The sequence below is a fragment of the Natrix helvetica genome, assembly GCF_964273705.1.
Source record: "Natrix helvetica genome assembly, chromosome: 4".
Classification (NCBI taxonomy): Eukaryota; Metazoa; Chordata; class Lepidosauria; order Squamata; family Natricidae; genus Natrix; species Natrix helvetica.
The window spans coordinates 94,584,062-94,607,822 of NC_138550.1; the positions used below are offsets into that span (position 1 = coordinate 94,584,062).

The following is a 23,761-nucleotide window of genomic DNA, read 5'->3' on the forward strand; positions in this document are numbered from 1 at the left end:
TTGAGACACCATTGAGAGCTGACATTGGATTCTGCAGTTCCCTTTATAAAAGCTATGTGTAAAATTAGAAAGCACTTCTAAAATTTGGTCTTTTCACAGTAGCACATTTTATATTTTTGTGGAGCACAGCTTACTTCATTAGCTGTGTAGAACGGCTAAACTGATATAAGACTGAAATTAAAATGAAGTGGGAGGAAAAAAGGGAGGGGAAGTTCTTGCGTGTGACATACATTTAGGCCAACAATTACTCTCCAAAGCATCTTCACATGATTTTTTCTTTAATATGATATATGCCATAATCTGCCAGCAGTTGACATCATAACGCAAAACAAAGGCAAAGTAATATCAGAGCATTTTAACGCCCCAAGATGTTGCTTTACAGATTTCAAAGTATCATTTTTAGAACAAAGAAATTTAACTAGTTAGTACAATCAAATGGGATTTACATATATCAACAGATTTCAGGCCATCTCAAAAGGTCCCAATAAAAATAATAGGCTTTTAACACATTATAATAGGGGTAAAGTGTCTCATATGGAACCTGCCTCTGCTTAATCAGCCTGACTCTCCTCCCCCCCCACCCTCCACCCCCCCACCCCACATTCTTTTATCCCAATTTAAATCCTACCTCAATCTATCTACCCTGATGATGTGAGTTCAAATTCAAGAAAGCTTATCAGTTTTAATAAAATGTAACGGGCTGAAAATGTACCCTTAGATTCTGTCTGATTTTTAGCTGCCACACATTAAACTAGCTGCATTCCTAAAATATCTCATTTTATCTTTATAGTACAACTACTACAATTTTAAACTTTAAACATTGAGAATTGTGCTACCTTTTATAATCCTTATTAAAAGTTTTCGATTGTAGAGCTATATTGCTGTAAATTTAATCATTAACCAATTTCAAAAAACTGTTTCCTACAGCAAATGAATAATATAAAGTTACCAGGTATTAAGCCTTAGTATCATGCTATGCCAGTATCTTACACTTTAATTTTTTCTTAATTCTTTCCACCGGAGAAATAGAAATTCAGAATTGTTTAAATGTTTTCATTGCTATCACTTTCTGATTTAACCCCCCCCCCTTTTTTTTTTTTTGCTTAGGTGATAAAAATGAGAAGTACTGTTAAATTATTTTACATTCAAGGGAGTTCGATTAAAACCATCTGTTTCACTGTTTAATCATCAGGCCTGTCATGAAAAATAGGCCAAGCTTCCCCAGGGAACTAGTAGATATATTTAGTTAGGAAAATAATAAAAAGTGAAATGAGAAAATATGCAGTTATCAAAAGTGAGTGATCTATAACAACCTTTTCTTTGCTTCTGGATATGCTGGAACACACTACCTATAAATCCTTACCGTGTCAAGTTAAAACATTTTATTTCATGATTCAATAGAAATATTTTTGAAAACCCAATTCTTTGATTTCAATTTGAATTAAAACAGTGGGGGTGGGGGGAAATCACCAAGAGAAATTGTCTTCCTCTTCAGTCTATACAATGGAAGAAATTAAAGGCATTCATCAATTTTGTGAGCTTTGTGATTGCTGTGATCGAACATTTGTTTCTTCTTAATAGACTGAAATACAAATAAAGCTTGTAGCTTCTTATGCAACAGATTATTTTTCCTTCCCATTATGTAAGCTACAAAATCACAGAATTTTCAATTACTTATTTCTTTCTGAATCTAAACTAAGTAACTATTTTTCTAAAATTAGGCTGGGTGCAAAGCTATACATTAAAATTGATTTTTTTATCTGAACTTGTTCATTTGTTTTATGTGGAATAGTAAGATTTCTTAATATCTTGGCTATGATTTTGCTAATTCAACACTAATAATAATAATCTTTAAATTGGATTTTGAAGTCTAGATTCAAACTCAAATATACTTTTTGTGTTATTTGATTGAAAACTAAGACTAATTGAGATTAATCCAAGTCTAACTGTAAAACAATATTTAAAAGGGAGGGGAATAAGAGGAGGTAGCTTGAGAGAACTGTGAGCCACTGCTCCTTCCTAAGCCTGAGAGGGAGTGATTGGTCCAAGGTCACCCAGATGACTTTGTGCCAGATTAAAATACAATACAATACAATACAATACAATACAATACAATACAATACAATACAATACAATAGCAGAGTTGGAAGGGACCTTGGAGGTCTTCTAGTCCAACCCCCTGCCTAGGCAGGAAACCCTATACCGTTTCAGACAAATGGCTATCCAACATCTTCTTAAAGACTTTCAGTGTTGGGGCATTCACAACTTCTGGAGGCAAGCTGTTCCACTGATTAATTGTTCTAACTGTCAGGAAATTTCTCCTCAGTTCTACATTGCTTCTCTCCTTGATTAGTTTCCACCCATTGCTTCTTGTTCTACCCTCCCAATATTATGGGAGTTCCACATGCAAACTGATAAAAGTCTTGGCTCACATAACAAATCATATTTAACTGTGGTTGAAAAGAAGAAAGTTTTGATAATTGATCCCTCTGTCTCTCAAGATAAGTAAAAGGCAAGCAGAAGATTAATTGAGAAAAAGTAGATTGTCTATTATTACAATCTATAACATCTAATAAAGATGGATGAAAAGAGAATCAGAGCAAATAAAAACTAGTATTTCTGTAATAGTTCACAGTTAACCTATATTTTTCCTCCTTTGAGCATTTAGGATTAGGCAAATTTGTAGTAGATGCAATTAATAGCTACAAATGATGATGACGTGTAGTGCTGGAACCAATACAAAAAGTAGTGGCCATCTTGAGACCAGGTTTTGAGAAATGTGAATGGGAGGATGAGACAGAGACTTGAGAGAATACTGGCAACGTGCAGGAAATGCTTTTTGTGAGACAAGAGGAGTATCAAAGTATCAGATACAGGTAAGCCTAAATTTATTGCCCTCCCAAGCACATGTAGCTGAACAGTGGCTGAAAATCTTAAGAATGAATTCTTCAACTCTTTCGTTGAAGAGATGTTTATTGATTAATTATAGCCTAAGTATCTTGGGAAGATTATGATTAATAATCATAAAGTAATATTTTTAAATTTTAGAGTTAGCAGCAGCAGGAAGTAGTCTAGTAATTTTTACAAAGGGGGGTAGGAAATGGCTATGTTGTATTTGGTAAGTTCCAAATCCGAAAGTAACAAGACAAATCTTTATTTGACCACCAAACTCAGACAATGTTGGCATCAAATTTGCTTCCGATCCAGAGAAGCAGGGTACTGACAGAGTAACATTTAATCTGAGTGAAAAAGATGAACATGAGAAAATGCCAAGGCTGGCTGTCTATGTGTTCCTTAGAAGGGAATGCAACATCACCTATTATTTGTGGCTTGTGGCTTATAGTTCCGGGATTAAGATTTCATAATTCTCTCACCTATGAGTCACAAACCACAAATCACTATCTTATAATAAATCATTCAGTTCACTGGCTCTACTCCATCTTGTTACAGCATCCTCATATTAGTGTGACACTGGCATTCCTTCATCTAATGACGGTGCCAATTCTATATTGGAAACATCCAGTTCCAGATCCCCCAATTATCTTGTTCAGTGGTAACCTACAGACATATGACAAGGGTTATAGAATGGTCTCATAGATTAACAGCAGTGGAGCTTTAAAAAAAAGTCCCTGAAAGCCATCTTCTGAAATGTACACTCAAATAAGAGTGAAGCTATTGAAAAATAGTACTTCATACCTTTGTCTCAACAGTGGGATACCATAATTCATGATACTCTTCAGTATTCTGTCTCTTGACCCAACATCAGCATCAATCACAAACTTGATGCCAGATAGCTGGATTTTCTTACAAGGTTGATAGATTTCCTATTGACTTTCTATGACCCTCCCCTGATCTATCTGCCTATGTCTTGATAATGTACATGAGGTTGGTCTCCCATCCACAGTCAAATAATGATAGAGATGAATTTAAATATATATGTAATAATGCATGAAACTCTATAGAATTACAAAGAATAGGCACTTTTAAATTAGAGAAGGCTGAAGTAAATTGGTTTGATATATAAGAAATATGTTTATTATGATTGAGTTGACTCAATGATTATTACACAAAGATTGAATACCAACACTTGCACTATTAATGAACTGGCTGGAATTCAGTAGGTTTCATTACTGCTCGTATTCAATTGAAAAGCAAAGATAGCAAGAAAGGTAGGGAATTTTTTCCCCACAGCTAAATCCAAAGATAGATGGCTAAATCCTGGGATGGTAATGAACATAGTAATGTTAGCTTAAGGAAGGAAGCAATTGAAGAAGATGAGAAGCATTCTTCCCTTTCCCCCCCATTTTCTGACCCATATTCCGGTAATTTATTATGTTAATAACTGATGTTATGAAGTACTATATTTCTAATGTATTTCCATCCTATGTGTGGTAGTAGTCACAATTTGTGTACTTTTTATGGAAGTGACTTGCAGGGAATTTCTACAGGAACCAACTAAACCCATTTAATTTTTTCTTTATATCTAGCATATCGATTGAAGAATCTTCTTATTTCTAAATAGTATGAAAGAGTCATACTGTATTTGTTGGTACATACATACCTATCCATCATGTTCTGTTTCAGGATAAACCATGTTACAAAAATACTCAGAAGAAATAAGAAATAGCAACAGAAAAAAGCTAGAGGCATAAGAAGAGGAAACTATTAAATCTGGTTTACATTAACTCAGTTTGCTGTACTCTTGTGCACATCGATCCTTTGAAGAGCCACGGTGGCACAGTGGTTAGAATGCAGTATTACAGGCTAATTCTGTTGACTGCCAACAGTTCGATTCTGACTGATTCAAGGTTGACTCAGCCTTCCATCCTTTCGAGGTTGGTAAAATGAAGACCTAGATTGTTGGGGGCAATATCCTGATTCTCTAAACCATTTAGCGAGGGCCGTAAAACACTGTGAAGCAGTATTAAGTCTAAGTGCTATTGCTAGCAAATCATAGATGTTTTTACCATATCCATGAATGAATTTCCTTTTGTTCTTTAAACTTCTCTCTCTTTTTGAATACCTCATCAATTCTATCCAAACATAACTTTCTTGAACTTCCCCTTCCTCTCAATCCTCTTTTTTCGTGCACTTGTTTTAAAAATCAGTTTTTCGTGCACTTGTTTTAAAAATCAGTTGTCATTCATTTTCTTAATGGGACCAAGCCACTTCTATGTACTTTTTTTTGTACTGATGACTCATTCCTGCATTCAAGCCACATTCATTCATCGCTTTTCATTCTTGACCTATGTCTTCTTGTTTTACCAAATGCCATTGAGTAACCTATTTCCATTGCATTCAGTCAATGTTTTTAAGTTTTGCTTGACATACCTAGTTCCCATTTCAATATAACAAAGTGGGCAGAAACCAAACAATTCACTTCTTTCCATGCTTTTTCATTCTTGCAACTGACCACATAATACCCAGGGCCTACCTATCAACATTTTAATATCTTACAAATCCTATACTATACCTACTGTATTTTCACATCTCTAGAACTATTAAGGTATACAGTTTTATCTAATTGCTCTAGTTTTAGCTATTTATCATAGAATAAACATAACAAATGTAAGTTTCTGAAATTTTATGAGCTAGTTGAGAGACAGTTGAATTACAATGCTTCAATCAGCTGTTCTGCAGTTAGGGGTGTGGTGCAGTGGTGACAGGGAATCTGGTAGAACTGGTTCTTAAATATTTACCAGCACACCACTTGTGTTAACCTTAGTTTATTGACTTACAAGATAGTATTTAGAGATCTTGCACAAAATGTCATTAGTGTGCTCAAGGTAAAACTGGGCTTTAAATTATGCTTTTAGGATACTAGCAAAATATGGCAAATTGTCCGAAGGCTGACTGATACTGTTTTGACCATTTGTAGGGAATGCTACACGTGATACCATGTGATACTCTAATTTACTTTTTTTTAAAAAGCATATAAGCAGAAAATATAAAAAATATTTTATTTCTGCTTAAAAATAGCAATGTAACTATTTTATATAGGTATGCATGCAGTATTTAGAAAAGCGGTATCAAACTCAAGGCACGGCAGCCGGATCTGGACCACAGGGTGCTTAGATCTGGCCCACATGGCCGCCCTGGAAACAAGGGCGAAGGACTGGCCCGCGGTGCCTCTGCCAGTGGAAGCGGCGCTTGTGAGGGCCATGGCTCTTGAGCGCCGTTTTCGCTGGCAGAGGTCAGGTGAAAACTGCTGGATTATTTTAATATTTTTGTTAGTGTACCTAATTCTGTGTATATTTATGAAGGAAATGAAATATTTTTTGTTCAGAAGACAAAAAAATCCCTGTAAAATGGTTCACTGTAATATTTTTAACCCTGTGCCGGTGAGTTTTTTAACTATCCCAGATATTTTTGTATTTCAAAGAGGATGTTTTGTATAACTTGCATATAAATATGCATTAAAATGATAAATATTGCTTTGATAGAATTTTGAAAATTCTGCAGAACACTGCTTTATCTGTAAATAAATGGAATGCAAGCAAATCAGTAGCTGGTTTGTTCCATTTGTGGAGGCACGATGTGTGAGAATGGAGTTCTTTATGAACTCTTAAAGAAATTGTTTTAAAATAAAATATGAAACGGTTGTTCTGTGGCGTTTCATTTCAAAAATCTTTTTAGTACATAATAATGATAATAATAATAATAATAATAATAATAATAATAATAATAATAATAATAATAATAATAATAATAATAAAAAAAAAATATTTATTTCTTAGCCGCACCCTCTCCCGAAGGACTCGGGGCGGCGTACAACAAAACATAGGAAATAAATATATCGACATATATATAACAAAACATATACCAAGACATATATACGACATATACAAGGAGGAGGTGAACTGATAGATAAAAACAAGTAAAAACACAATGTTTAAAAACCCCTAAATAAATTGAATGCAATTAAAATACCCCAAATAAAAAACCCGTCAGGAGCGATATAGTTGGATCAAAGTTGAGCCAGGCCAGCAACTTGAAAAAGGTGGGTCTTGAGCTTTACACGAAAGGAGCGGAGGTCAGAGGTATTCCTAATATCCGGGGGGAGGTCATTCCACAGGGCTGGGCCCGCCACAGAGAAGGCTCTACTCCTAGGCGCCGCCCCTCGACACTGTCTGGTGGACGGCACCTGGAGGAGGCCCTCTCTGTGCGAGCGGATTGGTCGCAGGGATGTATGGGGCAGAATACGATCCCGCAAGTAACTAGGTCCTAAGCCATGGAGCGCTTTAAAGATTGTTATCTTTGCACATCTTGCAAAGTGGAAGACAGACAATCAAACAATCAGCATATACTGTACATCAGCAATGGCGAACCTTTTTTGGCTCGCGTGCTATAAGTGGGGGTTGTGTGCGGGTGTGCCGCACCCATAATGCAATGTGCAACACCCCCCCAGTGCACATGCACACACTACAGGTGCAACACCCCATTTTTTGCATGCTTTTTTCACCCTCCCCAGGCTCCAGAGGCTTTATAGGAGCCTGGGGAGGGCGAAAACAGCCTCCCCCACCCCCCGGAAGCCCTCTGGAGGCTTCAGGGACCTTCAGGACACTTCCATGAAGCCTCCGGAGCAGTCAACAGAACCTCCGAGCAAACCGGAAGTCCGTTCCTGAACTTCCGGTTTGCCCATAGGGCCGTTTTTTTGTGCTCCAGAGGCTTCAGAGAAGCTCATGAAGCCTCCTTAGGGCCTCCGGGGGAGACTGGGGGGCTCTTTTCGCCCTCCCCATGCTCCTATAAAGCTTCTGGAGCCTGGGGAGGGCGAAAAATGGCTTTAAAAAAGGGTGAACTCAGGTGGCCAGCGCACACATGCGTGCTGGCCAGCTGACTGGGCAGCTCCTCGTGTGCCCTGACAAATGGCTCCGCGTGCCACCTGTGGCACGCGTGCCATAGGTTCGCCATCACTGCTGTATATGGTGTACATAATTTCAACACCAAGATTGCTGTGGAAGTTTGTTTAATCATCACATTTCTGACATGTGTCTTTCCATCAGAATTTGGATCACAAGAAAGTTCTTTTTCTTGTTTGAGCAAAGCCACATTTTCATAGTGATTATTGTATTTATTTATTTATTTATTTATTTATTTATTTATTTATTTATTTATTTATTTATTTATTTATTCAATTTATAGGTCGCTCCCTCTCCACAAAGGGACTCGGGGCGGCGTACAATTCAATATACAACAAATGACGAGGAGGAGGTATATACAAAACATTGTACAATACATAAATAAATAATCATAAGTTAAAACACACAGTAAGATTAAAACAATTAAAATACCCAAAAAGTCAGACTTAATTTAAAATTTGAAATTGTCCAGGGGGATTAGAAGATGTAGTTATAATTCAAGCCAGGCCGGCTAGTTGGAACAGGTGGGTCTTGAATTTCGTGCGGAAGGAGCGGAGATCGGTAGTTGTCCTAATGTCGGGGGGGAGGTCATTCCAGAGGGCTGGGCCCATCACAGAGAAGGCCCTACCCCTCGGCGCCGCCCTCTGGCATTGCTTAGTGGACGGCACCCGGAGAAGTCCCTCTCTGTGAGAGCGAATTGGTCGTAGGGATGTATGGGGCAGGATACGATCCCGCAAGTAACTAGGTCAGTCTTAAACTAAATTCCAAATGTTTGATCTGATAACTATTCATGCCTTTGAAAACAAGTGGTGAGCCATGCTGAAGCACAAAGGGTGGCAGTCAGTTTTAGGGCCAGAGCCAGAAAAATCAATTTTACTTATTTAAATAATTTACATGGCCAACCAACTCTTACCAGTGAAAATGATGAATCAGAGGTCATATGAGCAAATTTTATTCTGATTATGTGTATTTGACGCAGCTGCTTTAATTGCAAAACATAAATGCAGTTATTTGGACAAAATAAATTATTGCTAGTTTATAAAAAGATGCTTCTCTGTCTTGGAGTAGGTAATCCTCAGTGATCTGTTAGAGGAAAAATAACCTTAACATTTAAGTTCTTAATAGCCCCAATAGGCTGCCAATCTTCCCCAACCTTTCACATTTGTGGACTTCAACTTACAAAATTATCTAGTCTAGTCAGTGGGTCCCTGCTGAAAATTCTAGGAGCTGAAATTCTCACATCTGAAGAAAGACTCCCAGCTTGGGGAAGGCCAAGTTGTGCTTGTACAGGACACTCTTGCCTGCATGCTTGTCTTATCAAACTTGTTTTAGTTGCCAGTCTTGTTTTGGCGTGAGTGTATGAATTACAGGCTTCCATTGAGAAGTTATATTAAGGTTGACAAATAGATATATACCATGGTTTATTTCTTGGATCAGAATTTTGTATAATGTTCTGCAAACTCAAACAAAAATATTATTTAATTTTTGAAGATAATATAAAATATACAATTCCGTTCAGCATTATGAAAAGTTGTTTTGTTTTGTATAAAAAAGTTAGCACATATTTTGTGTATATGCATTCTGTATTCTTTGCACGCAAAAAAAAATTCTGGTTATTAACAAATTGTGATTTATTGCTGCTTCCAAAAGTGGATCATACCCAGACTTCTTTTTAATGTTTTTAACCAAAATGTTTTTCATTTTGCTTGGCATCAGATTAAGGAAATTAATGTCTGTTTTATTTATTCTTCTAGAAAAGGAATTGAATTATTTGGACTGTTTATTTTCACTAGTAAGATATTGAAATATGTATCTTCATTGGTTATTCTCTCTAATTGAGGATCACTCAACTACCGTGTTTCCCCAAAAATAGGACATGTTCTGCTACTAAGCCCAATTGGGCTTTTCAGGACATGGGCTAAAATAAGCCCCCTCCCCAAAATTACCCCCCCCCCAAAAAAAAGTGGTAAAAAGAGTGCCCGCCGTTCCTCACTCCCCACCTGTCACATGTTGTAAAAAGCCATTGGAAAGACAAGCTTTTCTCCCCCCCCCCTTCTGTGTCTGTCTCGCTCTGAAATCTGGAAGTGAAGCTTGGGAGGGAAGTTGAAGCGCTCTCTCCTCGCATCGGGAGAAGAACTCCCCAGATGAACGATGCATGGCCCAAGCAGACAGATAGAGAAGGCCTTTCCTGTGAGCCCCAAGCCATTTTGGACAGTCCTAGCCAGGGTATCCACCCCCTCCCCACAGCGTGCGGCTGATGTGCACAATGATGGTGCAGCTTTTCTACCCTGACTCCTTTTCCTCCAGCTACAGCCAAGACTACAAGGCGCTGAAGTCAGGCATGGCTTTGAATCTGTCGGCCGAGCCGTTCTGCGGCCTGGGGTCCCAGCTTCCTCATCACCTCCGTGGCCAAGAAGACAGCTCCGCTGGTTACTTTTTGGGTTCGCTTCAGCAACAATGGGTTGAAGCGGCGAGATCTTTGCTTAAGCTAGTTGCTCTACAGTTGGAGCACCTTATCGTTCAGAACAGCAACGATGTTCACCCACACTCCCACACAGCCAAAACAATACTAGTATGCACCCACCGAAGAGCAGGAAAGCTTTGCTGAATATTTCGGTGCTGGACGATCTCCATAAGATGAACCACTTGCCACTCCTAATGTCTCTATCGTGGGTGCAGTAGCTTTGTCGGCCAGCAGCGGCTATGGTGCCTCCCTTCCCCAGGAGTTGCCTCCTATCTACACCAACTTCACCGGCTATAACCCTACTGGCACCCTGAGTACCACGTCCAGCTTCCCCAGTGCCAACCTGAACTACATGTCATAGCCTCAAGGCCTTACTTTGCCCCACCCTGTGTGGGGTTTCAAAGAGGAGCCCCAGACAGTGCCAAATGTGCAAAGCCCGCCCGTATCTCCCATTAACATGGGAGACCAGGAGCGCATCAAGGTGGAGAAGAAACAGATTTGCAACTGCCTGGCCACCACCAAATGCAGAAAGAGGAAGCTGGCTGGAGGACAAGGTGAAGAGCTTAAAGAACGAGAACGGGGGACTGTCTTAATGCGCCCCGCCCCATCCCCCGCCCCCCTTACCATCACCCAAATTGCACCCCAGCTCGAGATATGTGTCTTAACCTTCCAGCTCCATCATGTCTCTCAGCCTTTCTGTGCAGGGAAACACGTTAAAAAAAAAACTTCTCGCGAGAAGGGTTTTTTTACAATGTGTTTCTCTGGACACAATGGCAAGGAACTCAATGGAGCCGGAAGGGTAAGACATGTGTCTCACTTCTTGCCCACCCCACCTGCCACCTGACAGAAAATAATAAGCCAAGCCCTTATTATTGGGGGGTTGGGGTCGTCAAAAGAAAATAAGATCCTTTTTTTATTTTGGGGGAAACACAGTAGGGGGAGCATGTATGTATTTACATACATACATTTATGAAAGGCAAAGGGAATATATATCTTTAAATTTTACAGATGCAATCTATATATAAAAATGGCTCTGTGTGTGTATGTTCCGGCATAACTCTAGAACACCTCAAGCAATTTCAACTAAACGCGGTACACAGATGACTTACTCTCTGGGGAAAAAAATACTGTGGGGGTAATACACCCCTAACACCCCTCAGGGTGTGTGTTCTGTTAAGATACAGCCTGTTGTGCCTTAAAATGGTTTCTACTGTACAGTTGTAAAATTGCTTCTGTACAGTGCAGTGAAATTGCCATTGTAACAGCTTCATAGTATTCCATAAGGGGGCTCCCTCTGGTAAGGGGGAAAATCTAACATTAGAAATTACTTTTGGTCTGGACATTTTCAACAAGATGGTATCATTTTTCTTGAAGCTTCTGGGGACACAAGGAAATCATTTTTAACTAATTTAATTGTCAACAAAATCAGGGCTCAGGGAGAAATTGCTCTTGCCATTGCCTCTTCAGGAATTGCAGCGACGTTAATGGAAGGAGGGAAGTCAGCCCATCCTATAATTACGTTGCCACTTATAATTCATTCCTTTTCATGTCTAATATAGGATTGGGATAAATAAAAAACCGGGCAACAGCAGTTTATCAGCTAGTCTTAAAAACAGTATATATTTTCACAAATTTTTGAAGCTTTTAAGATGGTTCAAATGAGCAACAAAGTTGCTAGAGTCAGTTATTCAAAATAACACTAACATTATAATATTTTATTATAATAATTTATTAAATTTGCATGACACCTGACTCTCAATGATTCTGGATGGCTCACAACACTCAACAAAAAAAATGATAATAAATGGCTTCTTTCAGTCAACTCCCTGACTTGGCAAGTCTCGTTGCTAAAATCAGAATCCTTCAAGTTCTCACTGGAGTTTATATTTTATTCTCATTGTTTCTGTCTTTTTCCCCCCACCTTGTTTCTCTATTTCTGCTATGTATCCAGGTCTTAACAATTCCTTTTATCTGTGTGCCTAGAGTCAGTTATATAAAACTTCTAATCCAAGACTAATCTGATCATAAGAAACCAGGGGAGGAAAATGTGATGATGATGCTAGATATTGAATAGCTGTAAATCAGCACATACTCTTTCTGTGCAGTGAGGAATATATGGGCGTTTAATTAACAGATTTCTATAAATACATTTAACATTGAAAGTAAACCCTTACTGCAATTAAATTGGATTCTATTCACTCAATTAATATTCAGTCCTAACTAAAAAAAATCACTAGAATTGATAGTCCCAAAGGTGCTTTTTCAAGAAGCACTGGACTTTCTGATTTTTCTTTGAAGACATTTTGCTTCTCATCCAAGAAGCTTCTTCAGCTCTGATCCCAAAGTGTATCGTTACCGTAAATGTCTATGGAGATTCTCAGTCATCCAGGTCATAGTTCTCCCAAAGGTGCTTTTTCAAGAGGCAGCTGGACTTTCTGGTTTTTCCTTGAAGACATTTTCACTTCTCATCCAGGAAACTTCTTCAGTTTATTTCTTGGATGAGAAGCGAGACGTCTTCAAACAAAAACCTCTTCAAAAGCACCCTATGCACAGCTATGATCTGGATGACTGAGAATCTCCATAGACATCTAGAATTGATACTCATATAGTTAAATATTAGGACATTTCAATAACAAAAAACATACTACTATTGTTGATGCCCTTGCTATTAAAACATGATAATCTTTGGAAATATGCATAAATAATGCATGAATAATGTCATTACAGATAATCGTGTTTTGGTGATGGGTTTTGGTGATGGGTTGGTACTTACTGTACCAACCATTAATTCAGTGACCAGTGCTGGAAAAATAACTTTATAGGCCATTTATGACCTTTGCAAAAGTCCCTCAGTCATGTGATCACCATTAGAGTCAGTGTGCGTTATCCTGTGCCTGAGCTGTGGTATTTCCCTTTTTTTCATTTGCAGAGCAGAGAGTGGGGAAGAATTTCAAGAGAGAAAGCTGTTTGCTCTTCTACACATCAAGAGCAATGCAATCATGCTGACAGTCTGCGGCTGGGAGCTATGGGTGGGCTATGCAAACAGTTTACAGTGCTCTCTTAAATTCTCTTTTTCTCCAATCTCTCCTCTCTTGGGGTGAGGGGAAGCTAGCAAATTTTGTAGTGGATACTTTTTTAAATGGCTTCAAGCATTTTGAAGGTGCAAGAGAGAACATTAGAAAATCCTTAATTTATCTATTAAGTTTCCCTTATTTTTTTCTATCTCCCATCCAGAGACGTCTGTTGGCTGTCTTATCCATATGGTTTTAAGTAATCTTTTTAAAGAAAAATACTGATAAATTAATCTGCTATTATACCTTGCACTACATAGACTCCGTATCCAGTGGTAGGTTGCTCTTACCGTCACTACCAGTATGCTGCTCACGGGTCTGCACATCCTGTTTGTGCACATGCACTGTGTACGCATGTGCAATCCACCACCCCGCAATGCCCAGCTGCTTGTTGGGGCTCACGCAGGCGCCGCACCCTGTGCGTGCATAGGCAATTGGCCGGTTGCTTTAAAAACAGGTATAGAATGGGGTTTGAGTTTGAGTTTTATTAAATTTATATACCGCCCCCCTCTCCCCGCAGGGACTCGGGGCGGTGTACAGACAGTACATATAAAACAACAAAGCAGGAACAACAAAACCTTAGACAACCAACATAAACATACGGTCTGTATAATGCCCGAACTCATTTCTAGTTAAAAAACAGTCTAAAACCAAATTAAAACCCCAAAATTTACAATATTAAAAAGCCATCCAGGAAGGTCAGTAATAGATTGTACTTATGATTACGATTAGGCTAGGCCGGGGTGGGCACATGGGCCATATGTGCCACTGTAACGGTACGTTATCAGCTGCTCCCGGCTACTACCAGTACGGCTGTACCATACTGTATCCGCAGGAACCCACTACTGTCCGTATCTCTTTGGGACAAAAATCAATGCATAGATAGTCATCATCTTACAACCACAATTAGGACCAGAATTTCAACTGCTATTCAACATGGTTGTTAAATGAGTCACATCCACATTTACCACAGTTGTTAAGCAGATCGCTACACTGAGTTTAAAAGACAAGTATATTTTTTTAAAAAAAGGATTTGTTAAATAAGAATAATAAGTTTTACCTCTAGTGTTACTTAAAGTGGAAATAATATAATTTTTCCTTTGTTTCAATCCAGGGGCCATATGAGCTGTTTACCTCATTTTCTACCTCACTTTCAGGCAGTGGAATTTTGATATATTTTGTTTGTCTGTGTTTGAATTAGAGCTTTTTTTTAAACAAAAGAGCAAGGAAGAGTATTTTACAACAATTTGGTAACATCGCTGAAATTTTATTGAAACAATTTTGTAATAGTAATATTGTATTTTAAAACAGCTTTATCAACATAATGCACATAGACAGCAGAAACACTGAAGTTAAGGGTAATATTTCAATTACAGTTAAACTGAAATGCAATATTTTTACATTATCATAATACGTTATAACAAGGAAGAATTTGGAAACCTTAATTTGTATTTCAGACAAGCCACAATTTGTCCTAATAATTTGTCACAAACCACTAAAACAGATCTCCAGTTATATATTTTATAAAGTATTTGGCAAAATGAGTCAAAACCTTCTTTAACCAGCCCTTTTGCCTTCAGATGCTTTTTAGCTTCTATTCAACTGAGTTTAATGGTTTAGTTTTCAATTGAGTTCCCCTCTCCTCTTATTTTGACTGTTGGCAGTCTTTGGTTCCCTATAGATGGAAAGGCACATACTATTACACATGCATGCATGTATACAAACATACATGTAATTGGAATACATTGTTGGGAAATAATCACTGATAATAGCTGATTAAAAAAAGCCATGGTGGAAAACTTTAGCAAACTGATTATATTGGACCATAAATTATTACTTCACAAGTTATTACTACACCGTTTACTGCTAATTCCAGATGATTTCTCAGTCAATAGGACACATGCAGGATATCTTGTGTTTTACAATCTAGCCACAAGTGATGAATTTTAAATCTATACCGCTTGAATGCACATGCAGTTTGCTTTGGTGACAGTGAAACTTTCTTTTAAAGCTTCAAATAACGTTTTTCTCCATTCTCTCTGAGCATTTAAATCAAACCAATCCCCAAAGTGAGCAAATTCCTTAATACAATGGTGTGCTTGTCAGTAACTCTGCATCACATAGTGCATATATTAAAAAACAGCTGTTTGGTGACAGACTGCTAGCTGGGAAATTAAAGCTGAATGAGGTGGTTAACCCGTATTCCTATGCTACTGATAAAGTGCTTTGATAAGCTGACTGTAGTGGTGAAAACTAGCTAAAGAGCCAAAGACTGCAATTCTTTAAAATGAATGGGAGTGTTGTTTAACAAAAGCAGCTTTCAAACATTTTCCAGGGTTCCCCTCTTCTTCTTCTTTTTTCTCCTTCCTCCTACCTTATCCCATATATGCATAGATTTATCCACTATCTTATTATGGGATACAACCGTGACATCAGTTCTGGCTTTTCAAACTTTTGCAAGAAAAGCAGATTAAAATGGATAAAAAGAATTAAAATTTTAGTGTGCCTTTTTGTCATTTATATCAGGACTTGATTGAGGGCATGAAATGAGACAGAAAGGGAAAACGTTTTTTTAAAAAGTAACTGTTGGGTTTAACCACAAGTCTGTAGCATGTGAGCATAATTTGTGCTTATTTCTATTTTTTTTAAAAATCATTGTAAATATAATGTTAATGTTTTCAGCTTCAAATGTGTGCTAATAAAAATAGCGCAGGTATTGAGGGTATATTTATAAAGAACAAATTGATGGTTTTAGAAAATTTTGAAGTAGTGTTGAGGAATTAGGTACATTCCAATGGTCAATAATACATTTGGCTGTTTTCCCAAAAACATGAATTTGGAAAATAAGCTAAAATAAAATCCATGGATCCTGATGTCCTAGTAAAATGAATTACAGCAAGTACATTTCTGTAATAAATCTTCGATACAAAATCAACAAACAAGAAAAAAAACTTAACAGTTTGCCACCAAAATGGAAGAACAGTTGGAAAATAAGATCAGCATTCTAAGATGAGATTCAAGCAAGCTAGAAGAGATGAAAGAAGCTGAAGAGAAAGAAGACCAAGATTTCAACATAGGTAACTTAAGGAAAGAGCTTCCCCAAATATTTTCAGCAAGTAAATTGTCCCACCAGAGGCAAGAATATTTTAGACCCATGATGGCACAGGTGGCACACAGAGCCCTCTCTGCGGGCACGTGATCCGTCGCCCCAGCTCAGCTCCATCGTACATATGTGTGTGCCTCTCTCCAGCCAGCTGATTTTTGGGTCTCTGCCATGCATGTGGGGGGGAGCGCATGCAGGAGATGCGCGTTCATGCAGTGGGGGCAGGGGTCACATGTGCATGTGTGTGGGGAGCACGGGGAGATGCATGCATTGCATTGTGGGTGTGGGCACACGTGTGTGTTGTCATGTGCACCCGATGCTTTTGGCATGCGATGACAAAAAGATTAGCCATCACTGCTTTAGACCATTGCTACACAACACTAAAAGATGCTTATTGTTCCTTATCACAAGCCACTGTGGTACACTCTGATCATTGCATGATTTACCTTGTACCTACTTACAAAGATTTAAAGCCACGAAACCAAGAATTAAATCAGTGAGGACTTGGGCTGAGGAGGCAAAATTAAAGCTACAGGCTTGCTTTGACTGGAATATTTTTGAAGAAACCCTTGCAGACCTAGATGAACTCACAGATACTGTAACATCATATGTCAGCTTCTGTGAAGACCTATGCGTACCAACCAGGAACTTGCGAATATACAGTAACAATAAACCTTGGTTAACAGCTAAACTTAAGCAGCTATGTTGTTCCAAAGAGGAAGCCTACAGAAGAGGTGATAGAATGCTGTACAATCAGGCCAGAAACGTATTAACAAGGGAGATCAGAGCAGGAAAAAGAAGCTACTCTGAAAAACTAAGAGATCACTTCTCAACAAATGAACCAGCAAACATGTGGAAAACTACTAAAAATATCACCTGTTACGGCAAACCTCCTTCCCAGGCTGAAGGAAATCAACAACTGGCAGATGACCAGTTGCTCTAACATCTGTAGTTATGAAAACCTTTGAAATGCTAGTGATGTCCCATTTGAAAGCCATCACGGATCCGCTGTTAGACCCCCTGCAATTTGCATACCGAGCAAATAGATCGACAGATAATGCTGTTAATGTGGCTTTGCACTACATCCTACATCTTGAATCTCCAAAGACCTACACAAGGGTCCTTTTTGTAGACTTTAGTTCAGCATTCAATACCATCATATTGGACGTTCTTCTAACTAAACTACAGCTAGGGGTACCTGAACACACTTGTAAGTGGATCATAAGCTTCCTGACAGGCAGGAAGCAGCAGGTTAAGCTACGCAAAATCACATCAGATACCTGTATAATTAGCACAGGAGCCCCCCACAACTGTATGCCTCTCACTTCTCTCTATATACCAATGACTGCATCTCAGACAATCCATCTGTTAAACTACTGAAGTTTGCAGATGATACAACAGTGATTGGTCTCATCGAGACAACACTGAAACCGCATACGGACAGGAGTTTGAACAACTAGCCTTGTGGTGAAACCGGAACAATCTGGAACTGAACACACCCAAAATGGTAGAAATGGTGGTAGACTTTAGGAGAAACCCTACAATACTACCACCTCTTACAATACTAGACAATATAGTATCAACAGTAGAGACCTCCAAATTTCTAGATTCTATTCCAGTGGTTCTCAACTTGTGGGTCGCGACCCCTTTTGGGGTCGAACGACCGTTTCACAGGAGTCACTGAGACCATCGCAACTCTAAAGTTTAGACTCTACCTCGCGTTCCTTGAAATCCCTGAGGATGGGCTCCGGAATGGCCCAAGAACCCATCAGAGAAAGTAAATAAGCAAGGGCGACAACGGAAAGGAGGAAAGATGAGGAGGGAAAGGAAGAAAGGGTAAAGGAGAAGGAGTAAAGGAGGGGAATCAAGAGTAGGAGAGAGGGTAAGAGGGAGGAGGAGAGAGGAGGAGGGGAGGAAAGGGGAAGAAGAAGGAAGGAAGGAGGAGGAGGGAAAGAAAGAAAGGGTAAAGCAGAAGAAGCAAAGCAGGGGAAGTAAGAGTAGGAGAGAGGGTAAGAAGGAGGAGGAGGGGAGGAAAGAGAGGGGAAGAAGGGAGGAAGGAGAGGAGGAAAGAAGAAGGCAGAGAAGGGAGGTAGAGAAGATAGAAGGAGCAAGGTTGTTGCAAAATAAAATGGGGTGGCAAGAAAGTTACCCAAACTGTATTCTATATATTTGTAAGAAAATAACGAGAAATGATTAATGGTAATGATATAATTAATGGTAATTATAAGAGTGTATATTTGTGAATGAACTTGAAAGAGAAAATAAAAAACTTTTTTTAAAAAAATAAAAATTCAAAATAAACAATGCACGACCTTTGTCCAATAAATTAAGGTTAAGCTTACCATCACCACCAAGGTTAAGAGCACTCCTGCAAACAACCCCAAACCAGGTTGAAGATCCATCCAGGAAGGGTAAGCAAGTTTGTGAATGCAGCTGCAGGCAACTTAGTTAAGGAGGCTGTGGGAATAAAGCCACTGTGTGTCTCTGTGTATGTGTGTGTATGATTGTATAGCAGCCGAGGTTGTCCAGCCTCCAGGATGTGATTCTTTTCAGACCCAAAATTTAGGAGCAGACAAGATGTTGGCTGCCTCTATAAAAAAGATGTGGAGACTAGAAAAAGTGCAAAGAAGAGAAACCCAAGAGGATTAGGGGACTGGAAGCTCAAACATATGAAGAACAGTTGCAGGAACTGGGTATGTCTGGTTGAATGAAAAGAAGGACTTAAGGGTGATACGATAGCAGTCTTCCAATATAAATATCTACATTATGATTCATAACAGTAGCAAAAGTAGAGTAGCAACGGACAAAAATATGGTTGGGGGGCACCACAACATGAAGTGTATTAAAGGATTGTGGCATTAGGAAGGTTGAGAACCATTGTTCTATTCTATCTCAAGACCTAAAATGGACACCTAACATCAGAAACGTCTTCAAAAAAGCACAACAAAGAATGTTCTATCTTTTCCAACTCAGGAAGTTCAAACTGCCCAAGGAGCTGCTGATAAGAGTTCTACAGAGGAATTATAGATTCTGTCATCTGCACCTTTATAACTGCCTGGTTTGGCAGCTCAACAAGACAGACACAGACTTCAGAAAAAGCAATTACTACCAACCTGCCTTCCATTGAGGACCTGTACATTGCACGAGTCAAAAAGAGGGCATGAAAATATTTACAGACCCCTCGCATCCTGGACATATATTGTTTCAACTCCTACCCTCAAAACGACACTATAGAGCACTGTACACCAAGACAACTAGACACAAAAACAGTTTTTTCCCGAACGCCATCACTCTGCTAAACAAATAATTCCCTCACCACTGTTAAACCATTCACTAAGGCTGGATTGCTATTACTATTAGTCTATCGTTCTATCACTCATCTCCTCTCACTTAAGACTGCATGACTGCAACTATGTGGCTTGTATCCTTATGATTTATATTGATATTGATTGTTTCCTGATTGCTTATTTGTACCCTATGACTATCAGTAAGTGTTGTACCTTATGATTCTTGATGAATGTCTTTTTATGTACACTGAGAGTATATGCACCAAAGACAAATTCCTTTTGTGTCCAAACACACTTGGCCAATAAAGAATTCTATTTTGTTCTGTTCTATGTTATGCTATGCTATTCCATTCTATTCTATTCTAAGAATACCTGATCAGAAATGTCACTTTGAAACAAAGAACATCAAGGAAGCACTGGATATAACAAAGCAGCAAATAATAGCTACAGCAAAGAAGATCAACAGATATGAAGCTTAAATTGCCCACTGTAGGCAGAACTTACAATAACAGCAAAAATGGTAAAGAAAAGAACAAGGAAGATCAAGAATTGCTTAGCACCAGGTGAAGGTGAACTCAGTGGGTGGGGTGGGGGGATCTGACTGCTCTATATCCAGTCTTTGCTCATTGCTAAGTAGTTGTTGGACACAAACAACCTACTCTACCTAAGTAGAGTTCAAGCTAACTGTTTCATTGTCTTCAATATAGGAATCACCTCAGGTTGCTTACCTTTTCCTGGGAACAGATAGATAAGGTTCTATGAACCTTTTGGGTGTGGGTATCAGTAAGAAAGAGAGGGGAGAGAGAAGAAGAAGAAAAAGAGAAAGAAAGAGAAAAGGTGAACTAATAGTTAATTGAATGTATTTAGTTAAACAACAGTATTGGGTTAAATAATTTTACTGAAATAATTTTAATTTAATTTTAACCCTTTTATACCTATATAGCTAAGCTATTAGTAGTTAAGTTCCTAAAATATTCTCTATTGCTTTTGTTGTTATTGTTGTTGAAATTGCTTGCCCTTAATAGAAAGCAACGTGTACATCCTGCAAACTCATTTCCTTATTTAACATGGACATCCTTCCTTTACTGAGAGATGCTTCCTCTTATATTAGGGAAGTTAGAAGCAAGCTTTTGTAAGTTCTTAATGGCACATCCCTTCCAAATGACCTTTGTCCCAAGCTAACAGTTTCATGCAGTTACATAAAATATCCAGGTATATATAAATACGAATGAAATTTAAAAAGCATATCATGTTCATCCCATAAAACTGACACCTTTTATGCTGTGATACAGTAAGTACTTTTTCTTGACACAGAGAATTGTATAATTTTATGGACAAGTTTAAACATTGTTTAGATGTTTTGGAGAATCCAAATCTTCCCCCACAAAAATGCAAAATACTGTGATAAAAACATGTTAGAGTATGTATACACTGTGCTGTACATGTGGGCCCAATTACTTAACACTTTTTAAAAAATGAACTAAAATCACAGTTCTAAATACTGTATGGCAAAGAATAACAGTTCAGTTATTCAATAAATTTAGTTTAAATGGGCCTTGATGATATAGATTTTTAATTTTTTCCCTTTTACTAGTTCCTCTGAGTTTTAATACCTAATGTTAGCAATGAAATCAATTTCATATCATGGTATACTTTTTTATATTATATTGATGAAAAAGTAATTAAACTTTGAAAAGAGTTAGAGTCCTTTTTTAAAATTATATCTCTGCATTTTTGTGTGCAAATGTTTTTTGTCCGTAAAGAATTGCTGTAGCTCTCTTTAATTAAAATAAAAACATTGTAGTCATAATTTTTCCCTTCCCCCCCCCCAAGTATTTTAATGCTAGAGTGATCACAAGGCATTTGATGTTAACGTGGAGGTTGATATTTGTTTTAAAAAAGTAAAATACATCTTAAGCATACTTAGTTCTTTCAAAATCTGCAGAAAAACAACACTGTTGATTTTTAACTTTTTGGTGCTGACTTTTGGGGGGCTTAATCTTAGAGGGCTGCAAAAATGGGGCTCAACATATATGGCTCATGGATTATTAATTATTGCCCCTGAAATTAAATCACACAAGACACACATTGGATCATACTGCTTGAAGTATACAGATACAGTCTGCTCTACAAATCTATAAATGACATCATCTCCAAACAGTTTTGCCATTTTTGTTGTCATTTTATATCACAACAAATTACTTGGCACAAATGACAAGTATTACAATTATATATTTTTAGAAAACACCTCTTTCTTGTTAAAGTAGCATGTTATTTTCCTCATCATCATGAGACTGAAAAGCAATGGAAATACTTTTCAGTCTTCATGCAAAAAAGAAAAGAAAAAGAAAGAAAAAGCCTGTAAAAGAAAATGGCTGTTTGAATTAGTAGCAATTCACATAAAATCTGAGACACTCCCAAATCATTTTAAAAGCTGCACTGTCTACTAAGAAGATGATTAATGAAGAAAATATATTCATTTGGAGATATACAGTATAATAAATTCTGTTGTAGTCAGTCTTTCTAATACTGGTTCTTTTGTATTATAAGATAAAGTATAAATGCATATCTTTAAGTATGTTCTGTTGCAGTTTCCACTAAACATGAGAATGCATATTGTGGTAACTGAAATGACCTGTCGTTTCCTAAACTATCTTTCCCCTCAGTCAGCAATCATTTTATGGAGTAGATTCCAGAAAAGAGGGGAGATTAGAGGAGGATAATAACAAAGGTTTATTCCTATGAGGTGGGGTAATCTGTTTTCCATAACTCTTGTCACACAGGAAGAATGCTGATTATTTTAGAACGTGTTATTGGGCTTCATCCAGTCTTTGCAGTTAGACTTTGCAGTGTTTATGTAATGAAGCTAAACTTGTGCCTTAAATCTAGTCCAGGGTGTCTTGTAAATTTCAATCACATGTGGACACCATTGGATACAAACTATTCTGGGGATGTTCCTTTTGAGGAGGGATATTCTTGATTTGAATTTGGGGAAAGAAATTACTGTAACCACAGGTGCCGAGCTTTCTGTCAATTTTATTGTGCATTTTCCTGTATTCTTTAATGCAGTGGTTCTCAACCTTCCCAATGCCGCGACCCTTTAATACAGTTCCTCATGTTGTGGTGACCCCCAACCATAAAATTGGTGTCTCTGTTCCTAAGATCATTGAAAATAAATGTTTTCCGATGGACTTGGGCGATCCCTGTGAAAGGATTGTTTGACCCCCAAAAGGGTCCCAACCCACAGGTTGAGAACCACTGCTTTAATGAAATGGATGAAATATTTCTAGCCAATCTAACCATAGGTTTACTGAGGTTGATCTATTGCAAATAATAAAATATTTGGACCTTTCAGAAGAAAGAGGGAAGGAGGGAGGTAAGTAAGTAATCATTTCAGTGCTTAAGTGTATGCTAGAACAAATAATATATGATAAATTAATTATACCTATTGGTACATCCTGTGTCTCCATTTGTTTTCCAGCTTTATTACTGAAAATTCAGTTAATTCTTGAATTATTTTACACTTTCTATAGTATATGCAATACATGTGAACCACCATTAAACCACATATTCTGTTTCAAAAAATTAGTTGGAGGGGTGATTCTTTATGCATCTTCCGTATAAATCATCCCTCCAAAAATAATTACTAGCACTTCTGTGGACTCCATTGAAGCTATTAGACCTTGTATCAATAAAGCAGTTTTTAATTTATTACTCTATACTGATTTTTTTAAAAAGATCCAGTCTATGACATTTTATAGAATGGTGGTTTTGGTAGTCAGCAGGTTTTTCAACATGATAATTGCTCTGTGGCATTAATGTAAGAGAATGTTGAAACATTAGTTTATTGAAATGAAAATAATCTACGTTCTTTTCTTAGGGGTATTATAAATAGACTTGAAAATAGTAACAATCTTAGTCTGCTCCTTTTGAGTGTTCCTTTGAAATTCTTTAAAACAAATGATTCATCAAATAAG

General features: G+C 37.9%; 1 protein-coding gene and 1 pseudogene across 2 annotated transcripts in view; both read left to right on the forward strand.

Annotated features, from left to right (window-relative positions):
• The window catches only part of GMDS (GDP-mannose 4,6-dehydratase), a 278,676-nt gene that overhangs the window by 50,169 nt on the left and 204,746 nt on the right, over nucleotides 1-23,761 (forward strand). The window lies entirely within an intron of this gene.
• On the forward strand, nucleotides 10,117-10,916 carry LOC309392086 (transcription factor JunB-like; annotated as a pseudogene). The gene has a single exon. The product of its transcript is annotated as a transcription factor JunB-like (transcript).